The 16,400-nt window shown below is 42.7% G+C and overlaps 1 protein-coding gene across 8 annotated transcripts in view; it reads left to right on the plus strand.

The window, feature by feature from the left end:
• Positions 1 to 3,496: 3,496 nt before the first annotated feature.
• ATP2B2 (ATPase plasma membrane Ca2+ transporting 2) overlaps positions 3,497 to 16,400 on the plus strand; it is a 647,176-nt gene continuing 634,272 nt past the window's right edge. For 7 of the 8 annotated variants that reach the window (XM_031955187.1, XM_031955103.1, XM_031955098.1 and 4 more), the window contains exon 1: positions 3,497 to 3,552. The gene's annotated coding sequence lies outside the window, so the exon portion shown is untranslated. Of the gene's footprint in view, positions 3,553 to 4,133; positions 5,060 to 16,400 lie in introns of those variants that run through there. The other variant, XM_031955106.1, reaches the window with a different exon arrangement.

The raw sequence follows: 16,400 nt of genomic DNA on the forward strand, positions 1-16,400 counted from the left end.
GAGGCTTATTTTGAACATAATGAGTTTAAAATGACCATGGAACATTGTTTAAGGTGTTCAAAAGACAGTTACAGGAAACCCATTAGAGCTAGAGCCCCAGATCTGAAAATCCTCTTCAAAAAAGATAATGGAACCTGGGAGAGTTGATAAAGATCACCAATTGAGATAACATAGAGGGAAAAAAAGAGAAGGGGGCCTAGGGCAAGAGCCTTGAGGAGGATGGAGAGTGGAAAGAGAGGGAGACAATACCTAAAGTTAGTGATCTGAGTAGATAAAAGATAAATACAAAGTAGTGTTGGGAAGGAGAACTTTGATAGCTGATACCAGGAAAAGCAAAAGAAGGAGTTGCTTGATCAACTAAAGTCTAAGCAGAAGTATAGAAGGGAGAATATTCTAGACAGGGGGACACAGCTAGTACAAGGCATAGAGATGGAAATGGAGTGTTGTATATGAGGAATAGTAAATAGTGAGTTTGGATGGTAGGAGAGGAGATATAAGAAGACTATAAAGAAAGGAAAGGGCCTGAGGCTTGATATACTAATGGATGAGTTTATATTTGATCCTAGAGCTAAAAGGGAGTCAGTAGAGTTTACTAAGTAGGGGGATGACATAATCAGACTTTACACTTTGGGGAAAAAATTCACTTTGGTGGCTGAGTGGAGGGTGGAGTGTATACATGCACACAAATGTCTATAATAAGTGAAGCAATTGAAAGGTGTGCAAACAACAAGACTTGTGAACTAGGAACTGGACTCATTGAAGATGGAGGGAAAGTTATTGGAATCAGTAAATAATGGCTCCTGAAATCTGGATTAGGTGATGAATTTGGGTTCCAAGGACCTTAAATAATGAGATTGCTCATTGATAGATAGGGTTAGAAGAAGAGTCTGGAAGTGGCAAAAGATAGCAAAGAGGTATTCTGGCCCTCGAACTGCAACCATTGATTTGAGGGGTGAGGGAAAGAATGAAAAAAGCAGACAAGCCCAGAAAGGGTGACTAGGGATACATTGTCACTGAGAGGAATCTGTGTCTCAGTGATTGCTAATGGACAGAAGGAGTAGGAAAGGAAAGGAACCTTGTTAATTTGGGAGAATATGTCCCAAAGGGCAGATCCGGAGCAAGCATTGTTGGTAGGGTTGAAATGGATGAGAATGAAGGGCTATACATCTGGAATTGAAATGGTTTTTTTCCCCTTTAGATCAATAGTATTGATAGGATGGAGAGAATAAATGATAGGAGCATGCTAACCTTTAGGAAATGAGTGCAGGTAGAGTATCAAAGAGCTGTTGATTTAGGAAGGTGATCAGAAGGCACCAACCTCACTTGTCTGGCAATGGCAGGCATGAGCAGGGGGTGGTACATTTCCAGCTTGGAGGTTGCTTGGTCTTGATAAGACATGGTGCTTATTAGTGTTGGGACCTTTGGCACATCTGGAAATCTAGGGAGGATGCAGGCAGTGGTGTTTCCCAGCTGGTGGAAACCAAAGGAAAATAACAGAAGATTGTATGTTCCAGCCCAAACTCAGGCCAGTTGATTTAAAAGAAAATCAACCAATAAGCATTTATTAAACACCTTCTATGTCATCAAACATACAATGAGGAAAAAACACTCCCTGTCTTCAAAAAGCTTCCATTACATCAGATATTGAGATGTATAACTTTCCACACTCAAAACCAAAGAGGCATACTTCAAATAACCACTATCCACTTATTGGACCTTCATTTTTACATCATCTAGTTTAGAATCGGTGCTTTTAATTCCCTAGTTGTTCTCAAGCCAATAATCTTGTCTTTTTACCTGAGGAATTATGGCCTTCATTCAACACTCCTCAGGCCCCCTTCTTCTCCTTCCTCAATGTAGACAAACCCTAGAACTCACCCCTTGGCATTCTCTTTACCAGTCACTGCTGGGAAATCCCAGGATTAAAAGTTGGCGGAATCACAGACCTAGAAGGGACCTTAAATATCATCTACTCCTACCGCTTCCTCTTACAGTTAATTTATCTTGGGCCGGGTTTCTTGAAAGGACTCGACCAAGGACACAAAGGTAACTGGTGCCCCAATCAGGCAAAGAGAACCCTGGGCCATGTTTATATGAAAAGATCTATCCTTTTCCCCTGCCCCTGCCCTATATTCAGAACTGATAGTGAAAGTTGAATTTCTTTCTTTTCTTTTCTTTCTTTCTTTTTATAAATCCAATAAATAAATAAACACGTAAACATGATTAATTGATGAAATGGAGGAGACCAAGGAGGGGAGGGGAGTCAGATGGCCCAGCTTCCTGGTAGAGCTCAGTTTTCCAGCTTCAAGGGGTAGCATGGAGGAAGCCTCTTTACAGAAAAGGTTCATCATTGTGTCGTTCCCCCCTCCTCCCTTTTGCCGGGCTCCCCCCTTTCTTTGGGACAGTCCCACTGGATAGGAGGGGGTGAGGGCAGCCACCAATCTGGGGAAAACCTGCCTCCAGTTCCCAGTTCTATTATGTGGGAGTCTGGGCCCCCTCTCCCAAGATCTCTGGGAAGGATCCTCCCCCATATCCAGCCCAGTCCTTCCCTTCTAACTGCCAGGACATTTTTCAGGAGGCTACAGCGACTCTTGTCCACCCTTTTTCTAAGCCTGGGTCACAGGTGCGTGAGGGAAGCCTGGGATGGGGAGATTGTGGGGAAAGCATGGGCTGAGTGACAGGGCATCAGCGTGGGGACTGCCCATCCATCATCTTTTCATCCTCCAGGCTAGGCCAGTCCAGGCCAGTGGTTGCTGGGACCCGCCCCTAAGTCCTCGGTACTGGTAGGGGGTGAGCCTGAAGCTCCAAAGCCTGCAGGGGGCTAGGGAAGTGGCGGTGGTTGGGGGCCGAGGGCAGCCGTGAGGCTCGATCCGGCCAACCTTAGCTCTCTAGCTCTAGGGTGGGGGAGGTAACCTCCTTCTCCCGTCTTCCTCTCCCCCCCCCCCCAACTCCTGCCCGATCTCCCGCCCCCCTTCCCCCCCCCCCCCCCAGCAGCTCCAGTTCTAAACACGTGGGGCCAGCTCGGGTTAGGGGGTGGCGAAGCTGGGTCCGTCTGTATTGGGGCCTCGCGGGGTCCTAGCTGTCCGCCCGGACTTTGGAGAAAGAAGAGAGCTAGGGAAGGAGAAAGAGTGAGAGGAGGGAGGGAGGACCCGCGTCAGGAGGAGGGGAGAGGAGGGGAGAAGAGAGGAGAGGAGAGAGCAGTGCGGCAGCTTGGGCGGCCTCGGCAGCGGCAGCGGGCGGCGCAGCGGAGCCGGAGCAGGAGGCAGCCTCGGGGGCGGACCCCCGAGGGGAGGGCGTGGGGGCGCGGGGCAGCGGCGACCGAGCCAGCAGCCCGTGGAGCAGCCGCAGCCGCAGCCGCAGCCGCAGTCACAGCCGCAGCCGCAGCGTCGGTCCGCCGGTCCGCACGCCCGCCTGCCCGACCGCCCGGGCACTGGCTCAGGGTCCGGACGGCAGCCGCAGCCGCAGCAGCCCCAGCAACCCCCGGCAGCGGCCGCGGCACCGCCAGCGGCGGCAGCGGCAGCCGGAGCATCCCGCCGCCCGGAACCCGCTCAGGTGAGGCGGGGCGGCTCTCCGGAGGGCCCACGGGCTCCCGCCACGACCCCTGGCCGGCTCCGAGCTGGGGCTCTGGGGAAGGGAGGGCTCGCATCTCTCCTCCCTCTCCCGCCATGGTTGTGCCAGGCCGGAGCGGCCAGGGGAAGGGAGTCCGGCGCAAAGAGGGAGCGCGGTGTCAGCTGTGACCTTGAGCCGGCGGCAATGGGGAGAGCACGGCCAGCAGCCGAGGCTGGGCTGGCCTGGGCTAGGGATGGACGGACTGACGGATGGACGGGAAGCACGGGCGGGAGGTGGATGGGAGGAAAGGCAATAGCCCCAAGGAGCTGGGGTTCCTGCTGCCTAGGCACGAGAGTGGGGGAGAGATTGAATTAGAGGAGGGGGTATTGGGGCGTCTTATGTGTGTCGGAAACTTTTCCAGCACCTGAGTCGCAGCTTGAAAAGGGGAGGAGTTTGGAAAAGGGTCGGACCAGGGACACTTACACGGAGTTGGGGGAGGGGGTAACCCCTTGTCCCTTCTCTGAGCTCAGGCTCAGGGGGACGTCACTGCACAGAGAGGCTTCGGTGACCCGAGAGAGAAGGAGACGGGCTCTTCTCTCGGAGGGCCACGGGAGCATCGGCGTCCACAGCGAGGGAGGAGACACCTCCAGCGTTCTGGCCGTCTCCCCCGCTCCCCCTCCCCAGAACCCCCTTCCCGGTGCTAGGGGGTGTCCGAATGCTTGCCTCCGCCGCCTGCCTTTCCCCGGGGATGGGGCGGATGTGTGTGTTAGCGGAGACGTTCTCCCTGGTCCAGAGACCATGACCGCTGGCTCAGTGGCTCAGAGGGGAGATGCTCTCAGGCAGAAAGGAGCAGGGGCGGGACCTCATCTCCGCTGCTCCTCGGAATCCTAGTCCTTGGCCTCTTCTGATCATCCCGCGGGACTCTGCCCTCTTTCCCTTCGGAGTTTTGCGGGTTCCGTCTCGGCAGGGTGGGCTGACCCCGCGGGCTTTCTGCAGCTGGTTGCATTCGGATCTCAGATCCTCTGGCCACATTCTCCCACCTGGAAGTCTAACATTCTGTCCCTGCTGGGGTTTTTAGCTTCTCTGCATTGGTTAGCTGCAGTTGGAAATCTCCGCCAGGAAGTGAATTACCTCCTGGGTTGTCAAATCTGATTTTTTTTTCGTGCTGAATCAGAACCTTGTCCATTCCACAGGCCCTTGAACTTGTCGTTCATTAAAGCATTCGAGTTATTAAGAGCAGCTTGTGCCAGGCGCTGTCTTGCACTGGGGATGTTGTGCCCAACTGGATGTGAAACCTACATCCTCTGGGAAGGTGCAAATACCCTGAATCAAGGCCAGGGCCTGGGGATCTTTATTCGTAGGACTTTAGAGCTGGAAAGGATCTAGATATCATTCGAGTTCAAGCCCCTCTTTTAAGGAGGACGTTTTTGAGGCTCAGAGAGCAGAAGTGATTTTTTTCCAAGGTCATTCAGTTAATTTGTCGGATGGCATGGGATTTCCCTAAGATAAGGTAAGTTGGGGGTTTGATTTGGATGCATATGAAGCTTAGTTTTTTTTTTTTTAAACCTCCATTGGAGGAACCATCAATTTCTATTAAATCTTTTTGCTCTTTGGTAGGGATGGGAATAAAGACAAATCAAAGGCCATAGCTTAATGCAGGGCTTGATTTAGAGACATTCTAAATGGGGCAATATTAAAGAGTAAAGGGGAGGAAATAAGAGTAGGATCTCCCGAGGCAGGAGACTACAGGATCAGGGAAATCCTGGCCAGCTAATGCTGTCTAGACTGTCTGGCTTATGGCTAAGATTGGAGTGCATCTCTAGAATATGTACTCAGTTGCTTTGAGAATGAGAGATTTCACCCAAAATATTTAGGCCAAGACAACTTCCACCTCCCACCTTCCACCTCCCAAATAAATCAGAAAGCATATCTTGGCTTTTCTTCAAGAAAGTTAAGTCCTTCCATTTTCCATCTCCCTTCCCCTCTTCAATAAGAAGTAAGGACAAAGTTGAGAAAGGCATGGAAAGAATTGCAGTTCCTGGATACGGTTTCTGAATCTTCCAGAAAGCCCAAACAACTGACCAATACTTGAATTTTTGGTTGTTTCTCATCTTTCTATTCAATTTCATGTCCTTTCTCTTTCTTCTTGTCTTTCTTCCTCCTTTCCTCCCTCCCTCTCTTCTTTCTTTCTTTCTTTCTTCCATTTTATTATTTATTCCTTGACAACTTTTCCCTTTCCCCCAGGGGAACCAAAACCAGGGATAATATTTGGGCATTGTGGACAGCTATATTGGGGATTGCTTCATAAGAAAGTTCAGGAAAGAATAGGACCTAGGCTCTCAAGGACAGGATCTAGGCAACTGGCTATGGTTGAGGTAGAGGACATATGAGACTGAAATTTATCTAATTCACCTTTGTTTGGTTTAAGCCTGGACTTCACCTTGGTCTTCAGTTTCTGATAATTTCATGGCTGTTTCTTATAAGAGTGAAGGAAGTGGAAAGTACTGATTTCTCTACTGAGAAGGTTGCTGTGGTCCAGGTAATATATATATATCCCCCAGAGGATGGAGTGGAACCAAAGCTAGGAGAATAGGAGTGAAGATGGTGGTTAATGTGACATTCGTGGACAGACCCTTGGGCCCATGATGGAGCTCTGGTTATTCTGGTTAACTTTCCCTGGTTATTTGTTGTTGGTGATCTCAGTCTTTCAGGTCAGGGTCAGAACTTTGAGAAGAAAGAAATGTCCTTTGTCCAAAGGCTTCTGTCTCATTTAGTTTGGTGTGAGCTGCAGAGATTTATACATTTTTACTTATTTATATCTAGATTTCCTCATCTGTAAAATGATGTGTTTGGAGCAGATACCTAACTCTGAGTTCCCTTCCAGTTATTTTTTTTATTTTTTTATTTTTTATTTATTTAATAGCCTTTTATTTACAGGTTATATGTATGGGTAACTTTACAGCATTAACAATTGCCAAACCTCTTGTTCCAGTTTTTCCCCTCCTTCCCTCCACCCCCTCCCCCAGATGGCAGGATGATCAGTAGATGTTAAATATATTAAAATATAAATTAGATACACAAGAAGTATACATGACCAAACCGTTACCCTTCCAGTTCTAAATCTCTCTACAGTTTAGACTTTTTAAAGGAAAGGAGTAAAAGAGGCACACCCAATCCTTTGATTTCTTTGGTATAAGGTTCTCTCTATTGCCAGAGATCAGCACCTGCTTAGTAACTTAGATCCCACTGAGATTCCTGTTTCCTGAAACCAGTCAGTATCTAAGAAGTACTCAAGGCCAAGCACAACAACTTGCTTTTTAGTACCCATCTTAGATATACTTAGATTCTTCCTCACTGGGAATTTTCTACACTGATGAAAACACAGGTCTAAATCCCACCCCACTCCATACATACATATCTACCTATCTGTCTGTCTGTCTGTCTGCCTCTCTATATCTGTCTGTCTACACCTACACACACAAATATATACATATCACACACACATGTATATATGTATAATATATACATTAACATATACACTTATGTATATTAAATATGTGTATATGTATATATTTAAATCTCACCCCACGATATATATAATATATATGCAAATATATTATATATCTATTTTAAAATTATGTGATATCATTAGTGTTGATACTTCCTTCATTAATACAGATTTAAAGGCCTTCCCACCTTAGTGAAAATGATAGGAGAGGGTTGGACTGAATGGCTGCTAAGATCTCTTTTTACTCTACATGTATGATCTTATGATTCACTGCAGCTGAGTCCAACCTTCTGGTTGGGAACTTAACTTAGTTTCGCCTCAGAATTCAGTCCTTGGACCTGGGCTTGTAGGATTGATCACAGTGAGACTCCATTGGTGTAGATAGTATTTAGGGAACTTTAGGGGGTCGAGAGACATGAATCTTTGTGTATATATTTGTATGTGGCACTACTGCTTTTCATAAAAACATTTCTGTGCTACCAACTTCAGTTGGTCATGTATAAAGTAGATGGTAGCCCATGCAATTGGAGGAAGAGGGGGCAATAGAAATAGCAACCTTTCCCTTCCAATCCACTTCCTTAATTCTGAGAAGAAAGACAGGTGCCTAGTGGGAGGGGAAGAGGTCGGTCATTGACTCGGTGGGGATACAAAGAAAGGCAAAAGATAGTCCCTGTTTTTGAAGAGCTCACAGTATCATGATATGTGTGTGTATGTGTGTGTGTGGGAACAACATACAAACAATTATGTACAAAAACAAGCTGTATCTGGGGTAAATGAAAATAATCAACAGAGGAAAGACACTAGAATTGGGGGACAATAACAATTTATTTTTCTATAGCTCTTTAAAGTTTACAAAATGCTTCCTACAAAAACCTTGTGAAATGTGGCTAGTGCAAGAATGAATATTCCCCCTTTTCTGAAACTGAGATCCACAGAATTTAAGTAAGGAGGTTGAAATATTAGTAATTGTGTTAACTGGGATATGCACCCAGGTCTTTTCTAGTTTCAAATCTAGCTTGCTCTTCACTACATCATGACTTCTGTGGGTGTGTCTGAGGTTTTCTCTAGGCACCTGGGGGTGAGAGGAAGTGATGAAAAAATAGGTGTCTGAGGATACATAGTGGTATGTTCAGGACAGAAATCTCAGATGCCATCTGCCATAAAAAGAGATATAGTAGTATTGGATTTGTAATTCAGAAGATCTGAGTTCAAATCCAGCCTCATATCTTGTTAGCTCTTTGATCTATAGAAAATCAGTAAACCTTTCCCTGCCTTAATTTCCTCTTCTATAAAATGGGGTTAATGATCTTACCTACTTTATAGGGTTTGTCGTGAAGCACAAAAGAGATATCAGATATCAAGTACTTTGTAAAACCTGAAATGATATGAAAATATTTATTATTATTATTATTAAAAACATCCCAAACAAGGCTTTGGGGAGTAAATTGCTATCTGGCAAAGCTTTATTACTCTATTTTTCTTTTGGCTCCAGGATCTTTGTACTTTCTGGGGAAAGGGGATTTGATTGTTTAGATGGAAGTGAGGGGGATACTGGAGGTGGAGGGAGGTGAGCAAAGTTGAGGGATAATTGCTACTTGAGCTGCAATTATCAGCAATTATCTTTGTTCTTTCATCTTCCTGATACAATGGAAACAGAGCACAATCAGACAGAGCAGTGGGATTGTGTTCTAAAAGTTCACCTGTAAGTTGGTTTGTTTGGAACCTAGAAAACATTCTTCCTTAGAAACCATCTTATAAATTGGTAGTTAGGTTCCCAAATGATCTGACAGAAACCCACAGTGCACCTGAACTTCTGAGTAGAAGGCATCAAGGTGTGATGGAGAGCTGACTTGCCAGTCTGGAGACCTGTGCTATTCCCCCCTCCCTGGACGTGATACTAACCTTATGGTTTGGGACAACTAATTTTGCTCTAATGGGCCTCACTTTCCTTAGCTGTAAAATGAAAAGTCCAAAATCTTTGAGACCCCTTTCAGTCCTAATGGTCTGTTAATAATTTTATCTATAGAACTATAATTCTCATGGAGAAAATGCAGCCTAAATTCCATGTGGGAAATCAGGAAACTGGGGAATCCATTTTTCTCTTTCTGCTCTCCCATGGTGAAAACCAGCCTTTTCTTTTCCTCTTCTTTCCAACATAAAGGAGTTTTACATTTTCCCCAGCTTTGGTGAAAGGGCATTCCTTTCTTCTATATCTCACCATCCCTTTTAGCAACAACTATCAAGACAGGGTATAGAGGTGAAGAATTCCTACAGGGAACTGTGGCAATACCTGTGTGACCTTGTTCAAGTCACTTAACTAACTGTCTTGGGCCTCAGTTACCTCATTTGTAAAATGAGGGTTTTGTCCCAGCTAGAAAGCACTTTCACAATATTTTTCTCCATGGAAAATTTGTTGTAATGAGGTAAAAAAAACCCACTCCTACTATGCTAACTTTTGGGTCTGGGAAATAGAGAAAACCCTTTTGTAATAGGTTTTTACCTTGATCTGAGAGGAAGAAGTGAATTTGCTAAGCAAATCGATTGTATTAGCCAGGGAAACGTTAACCTACTTAAAGAGTATAGACCTTTAATGGCATCATTTGAAACAATGAATGTGTTAATTATAAATGGATTCTTATCTATTTGTTAAAACACTTATTCTCCAGCCTCTTTTTCCTGGGGTCAGCAGTGTGACTGCTCTTACTTGTAGATAATAAAATGGAATTAATTTAATAACATTGTATTACTCAGAACTTTCATTAATTCAACCCGACCTTTTTCCCTCCTCCTCCTCCATTAAAGGGAATTATTGAGGCTTTACTTATCAAAAAACCCTGAAGCCAGCAAAAAGAAGGAGAGAGAGAGAGAGAGAGAGAGAGAGAGAGAGAGAGAGAGAGAGAGAGAGAGAGAGAGAGAGAGAGAGAAAGAGAAAGAGAGAGAGAGAGAGGTAGAAGAGAGGGAGATGAGGGGAGGGGAAGGGAGAGAGGAGAAAAAGAAGGAAGGATGGTAGGGAGGATTAAAAAAGAGGAAGGAGAATCCAGATCAAGGTCAGAAAGATGAGAGAGAAATGATGAAGAAAAAAGGATGAAGCAGGGGAAGATCAGAGAGGAAGAGATAGAATAGAAAAAGAGATGGAATGGAAGAATGCAGCAAAAGAGAATATTATCATCTAATGCAATAGATGTCCTGGGGAAGATGACAAATTTAGGACAAAATTAGCCTCTGACCTTATAGAATTTATAATTCTGGTAAGTAAGGAGGCTAACACAGAAATAGATAAATATATTGAACAATCACAAACATATCTTAGAAGAAGTGTATGGATGAAAGGCAAATCAATGTCAAGAAGCATTTATTAAGTATTTGCAATTATAAAAACGAATATCATCATGACATTAATAATTATAAATACATAGTTTATTATAATTATAATATGAATATATTTATCATATCACTATGTGCCAGACAATAGATTAAGCACTGTGGATACAAAGAAAGGGAAAATCCAATGTCTTTCTATTGGGAAACAACATGCAGACAATTGTGTACAAACCAGATATGGACAGGACAAATTGGAGATAATTAACAGGGAACGTAGTAGCATTCAGGGGGTTATTGTAGAAGGTGGGATTTTAGGTGGGACTTGAAGGAAGCCAGGGAAGCTAGAAGGCAGAGATGAATAGGGAAGGCTTGTCAGGCATGGGGGACAGTTAGTGAAAATGCACAGCACTGGAAGGTGGAATGTTTTATTTGAAGAACAAAGAGGTTGGTGCCTTTGGATCTCAGAATAGGTAGGATGGTGGAAATATAGTGTAAGGAGACTGGAAAGGTAGGAGGGGGTCAGGTTATGAAAGGTTTTGAAAATCAAACAGAATTTGATATTTGATCCTGGAGGTGATAGGGAGCCACTGCATTTTATTGAATAGGGAGATTGATATGATTAGATCTGCACTTGAGGAAGATTAATTGGACAGTGATGGACTAGAGTGGAAAAAGATATGAGGCAAGAAAACCAGCAGCCTATTGCAATAGTTTGAGAAGATGACAAACAAAATAATGATAGGTACATAAATGATTATACATGGTCTGAGAATGAAGGTCTTTATATAATAAAAGAATCAAGGAAGGAAAAAATGGAAGGGAGAAGAAGGTAGTTAGAATCACAGAATTATAGCATTAAGTCAATCTTCAGAGGCCCTCACTTTAACCTTCACCTTGACTCAGGAGAGTTCCTTATATAACATTACTGACCATGTTGTAGAAGTGTAATGGGGAATTTTCTGTCATATATTTATTGAATATATAAAGGGTGCATTGTCATATTCTGGCTAATGTTTTAAAACTGCAGTGTTTAAACCTCAAGAATGACAAATTATAAAGATAGTAATCAAATAAAATAGTTAATTGGAAACTAACAAATTAATTCTCTAAATCATGATGACTATACTTTTAGGTAGTTGAGCATAAAGGGTGTATGTATAAATAGTTTTACATTAATGATTATTTTTGCAAAGTCAACTAAATTTTTAGTTTTTTTCTTCTCGCTTTGTTAGAGGTCCCTTTTAGGTAATCATTTCCCGATTCCACTTGCCACTTAAATTTTCCCTGAAGATCAGAGGCTATGTCTGTTATGGTTACAATGGTTATATATAGTTATATGTGATTATAATGTGGTTATGTATGAAAGCCACCACCAAGGTGTCTGCCATGTGTGTGTATGGCCATAGAGGGCATCATCTCACACAACCTGAGCCAAAGATATTAGGTTTTATTTTCCAGTAATTGGGGGTTGTGCCGCCAGGCTCTACTTCCCCCTTCTGCCTTCCCGCTAATGGCTAGGACCTCTAAGGTCACCTCCTCTTTCCATCCATGTTTCTTGTATGATGTTGTCTCCCATTAGAATGGGAGCCCCTTGGGAGCAGAAGTAGGGCTGTGGTTTTGCCTTTCTTGGGGTCCCCAGGGTCTTGAACACAGTAAGTACTAAATAAATGCCAATTGACTGACAAGGCTGAGGTTTCTGTTGTTTTGTACAAGGGCTCCCTTCGACTTTTTTCCCAGGGAGTGTTCCCTTTGCCCTTCTCCATCCACTGAGAGTCCTTGCTTATTGTGCCTCTGTGTTGTGTGTGCTGGTTAGTGGGAGGCTCAAGGCAGCAGAAGCTCTGGGCAGAGGACTATGGATTGTCTACAGACTGGCAAGAGAAAGCCTCTTATGGCCCACCAGATATTGTCTACTCTTCAACTTGGCCTTCAAGGCTTTCTGCAATCGACATTTCCATCTTTATGTGATTCACTATTTCCCTTTCAGGTATTATGAACTAGACAAATATGGAATGTTGTTGTCCCTTGTATCATGATTTCCTGTGTCTGTTTTTTCTTTTGTTCTCAGTGTATTCAGTCCTTCAGCTACTCTTCTTTCCTTTTCTATCTCCATTTATTTAAGTCCTTTCCCTTTTTCATCCTCAGCAGTCATCTACTACATGAAACCTTCCAGTTGAAAGTGAACTTTCCTTCATTTCAGATCTGGTATAACCTTTTGCATTTCATGTTTTTGTATTCTGTTTTCATCAGTAGTTATTGCATTTTATAGTAAATCTCTCTCTCTGTATGTGTGTGTGAGAGACACACACACAGAGAAAGACACAGAGAGTGTGTTGTATGTATGAGAGAGAGAGATAGAGAAAGGGAGGAAGGAAGTAGGAGAGAGAGAGCAGATGGAGAGAGAGAAAGACAGGGAGAGAGATAGCAGATGGAGAGACAGAGAGATAGAGATAGAGATAGAAAGATTGAGACGGTGAAAGATGGAGAAAGTATGTGTATGAGAGACAGCGGAGAGAGAGACAGAGACAGAGAAAGACAGAGACAGAGAGAAAAAAGAGAGAGACAGAGACAGAGAGAGATTGAGACAGAGAAAGACAAAGATAGATAAATGGATAGAAAGATAGAGAGAGGGAGTGAGTATGGGTGTGGAGGTGTTCTTCCTACTTCTCTCCCCTACCATTATAATCTCTATTGGGCCAGGGAATGTGTATTAAATGTGATATCTAACCCTGAGTCTAACCCACTGGAGCCAGTGGATTTGTAGTCAGGAAGACCTGTGTTTGAATCCTATCTCAGATATTTACTTTTCTTGTGACTCTGGGTTAGTCATTTAATTTTTCTGTGCCTGATTTTCTTCATTTCTAAAATGAGAATTTTAATAGTTCCTATCTTCCAAGATTGATTGAGGATCAAATGAAATAATGTATGTTGAACACTTTGCAAATTTTAAAGCATGTATACGTGCTATTATTATTGTTACACCTTTTATTATTAATATTAATATTGTTATATGATTTCATCTCTTGTATCTAGCACAATGCTTTAAAATTAGTCTGTGTGCTAAGTAATAATTGAATTAGTGACTTTTATGTTATCACCAATGTAGAGATATATAGGAAGTAGGATTTATAAGAACAATACAGGTAGCCCCCAAAGGTTTACAAATCCAAATTCTTATGGACCTCAGCATTTTGGTAGCTGGCTTTATTGCCTTTGTCTATGCTGGGATAACCAGAAACCGGGCAAAGATGTTTTAAGTTCTATATGGCCTGGTCCCTGCTGGGAAATTAGTGGAAGAGATGATACCTGGCCTTGTTCCCAGGTGCTTGAGCAACAGATTAAAGAGAGACATCTTGTCTGCCCTCAAGGAGTTTATGACTTGGGAGTTTGCAGAAATAGGAATGTGCTGAAGAATAGAGCTCCATAGGAGGGAAGCAGCAAAGTGGGGATTTTGCTGGTGAGTTAGAGAAAGAATCAGGCTCATTTGAAACCTCTCACTCAATACTGTAAGGCAGCTGGAAACCAGGGAATGGGCAGAATAGTTTGTCTTTGGGGGATGTTTGTTTGGCCTGGAGAAGATTTGGGGAACGTGATCATATTAATCAGATTCAGATCTAGAAAGGACCTTGGAAACTTCCTAGTTTCCTGTTATACAGAGGGAGAAAACAGGCCCAGAGAACTTAAGTGATTTGCCCAAGATCATATAGATAGTAATATTTATATACTATATATTGTATATAATATATATTAGTTGTTAATTTATCTATATATAATAATAGTTGTAGGATATGAACTTAGGGTCAAAGCCAGCACATTTTATACTCCACCATGTTGCCTCTTTTGGTAGTGGTTTTTAAATATTTGAAGGCATGTATTTTTAAAAAATATATTTTTATCTCCTCCCCCATTACATGTTAAAACAGTTTTTAACATTTACAAAAAAGTTTTGAGTTCCATATTCTCTCCTTCCCATCTTTCCCTCCCTTTTCATAGTCAGATAAACTCCCCCATCAGTGGAGGTTTTCAGACAGAGACTGTGGGATGTTCTGTCTGAGATGGTTTTTGGAGGGGGATGATTCCTGTGGTAGGTAGGAATTTGGAAGGAATAGCCTCTAAGCTCCCTTTTAAATCTGGAGCACTGCCCAGAATAGGGTGGGTCTTGAGGTATAGTTTAATTAAATGAAGGGAAGGAGACTTGGGGTGGGTGAAGCTCCAAGGAATTAGTAGGGAGTTGCGTTAGTTACATGGGACAGCAGAAGGCGAGTTCTGGGGCACAAGAGTGACAATCGACAGAAAGAAGAGTCATCCAGACTGGGACAGAAGGTGTAGGATTGGGCTATGATAGCTACTGAAAAGGGATGGGTATGTTAAATGTTAGCTTAGGAGAAGAACTGAGGATAACAGCAGATTTTCCTCTAGGGGGTAGTGAGATGTCTCTGAGGAGACCTAGATGGTAGTTGAAGTGACCAGCGTGGCTATTGAAGTTAGTCAGAAGCTCACAGAAACAAGCAGTCAACAAATGTTATTCAATTGGGTCTACTGCCTTCAGAGGGTCTGGTTGGTGAGATAAAAATGGTCATGAAATTCTGAGGAAAATAACTTAAAGCATTTATATCGTTCCTACTATGGTCCAGGTTCTATGCTGGTTGTTGTTTAGTCGTATTCATTTCTTCTGGCAAAGATACTGAAGTAGTTTGCCATTTCCTTTTCCAGCTTATTTTACAGATGAGGAAACTGAGGCAGAGTTAAGTGACTTGCCCAGGGTCATACATTAAGTCACAGACACACAATCTAAGTAAGGTTAGATGTGCCATAGGAAGATGAGTTGTCCTGACTTTAGCATAGGCTTTAGCATTCTATCCACTGTACTAGTTAACTGCCTGCAGACAATACAGATAAACTAGATAGTATTTTATTGTGGCAGGATTTCTGGGAGGAAGCTTGAAAAATTCCCTTGAGCAAGAATTTGGGGAGGTGGAGATCATTTTAAGGTAGGGGGATCCCAGGAATGAAGCCATAGGGGTATTCTTTAAAAAAAAATAATAATAGTTTTTTATTTTTCAAAATACATACAAAGATAGTTTTCAGCATTCACCCTTGGGAAAACTTGTGTTCCAAATTTTTCTTCCTCCCTTCCAACCTCCCCTAAAAGCAAGTAATCCAATATAATTTAAACATGTACATTTCTTCTAAATGTATTTCCACATTTGTCATGATGTGCAAGAAAAATCAGATCAAAAGGGAAAAAAAAGAACGAGAGAAAAAACCCCAAGCAAACAAACAACAACAAAACAGTTAAAATACTCTGCTTTTCCATCCCAAATCTATTGGAATTGTCTTGGATCACCTCATTGTTGAAAAGAACTAAGTGATCACAGCTGATCATCATATAATTTCATTGTTACTGTGTACAATTTTCTTTTGATTCTGCTCACTTCAGTCAGCATCAGTTCATGTAAGTCTTTCTAGGTTTTTCTGAAATCATCTTGCTCATCATTTTTTATAGAACAACAATATCCCATTATCTCAATATACCATAATTTATTCCGCCATTCCTCAACTGTTGGGTATGCACTCAGTTTCCAGTTCCTTTCACTACAAAAGGCTGCTACAAACATTTTTGCATGTGTGAGTGCTTTTCCCTTTTTTATGACCTCTTTGGGATACAGATGCATTGGGGCATTCTTAAACCTATTCACATGATAGTGAGGAGAGTGCCTTATTGGTGGAGTGGGAGTAGTGTAAAGTGAGGATGGGTGGGTCAAATTAATTGAGTTTCCTACCTTAATGGAGGGCCTTGAATGTGATGAAGTATCAAAAGGGAGCTATTTTAGGATTTGAGCTTAGGGATGATATAAAGAATAGAATGAGAATGGAGAGGACTACAAGGGGTATATGGAAAAAAGCCATGGCTTTGAAACCAAAAGACCTGAAATTTTGAACAACTTTCTCTTTATAATACCTCATCTTTTCTGGCTTCACATTTCACATCTGTATAAGATAGGGGGGTGGGCTTAGACTAGAT

This window comes from Sarcophilus harrisii, chromosome 1, assembly GCF_902635505.1.
Source record: "Sarcophilus harrisii chromosome 1, mSarHar1.11, whole genome shotgun sequence".
Lineage (NCBI taxonomy): Eukaryota > Metazoa > Chordata > Mammalia > Dasyuromorphia > Dasyuridae > Sarcophilus > Sarcophilus harrisii.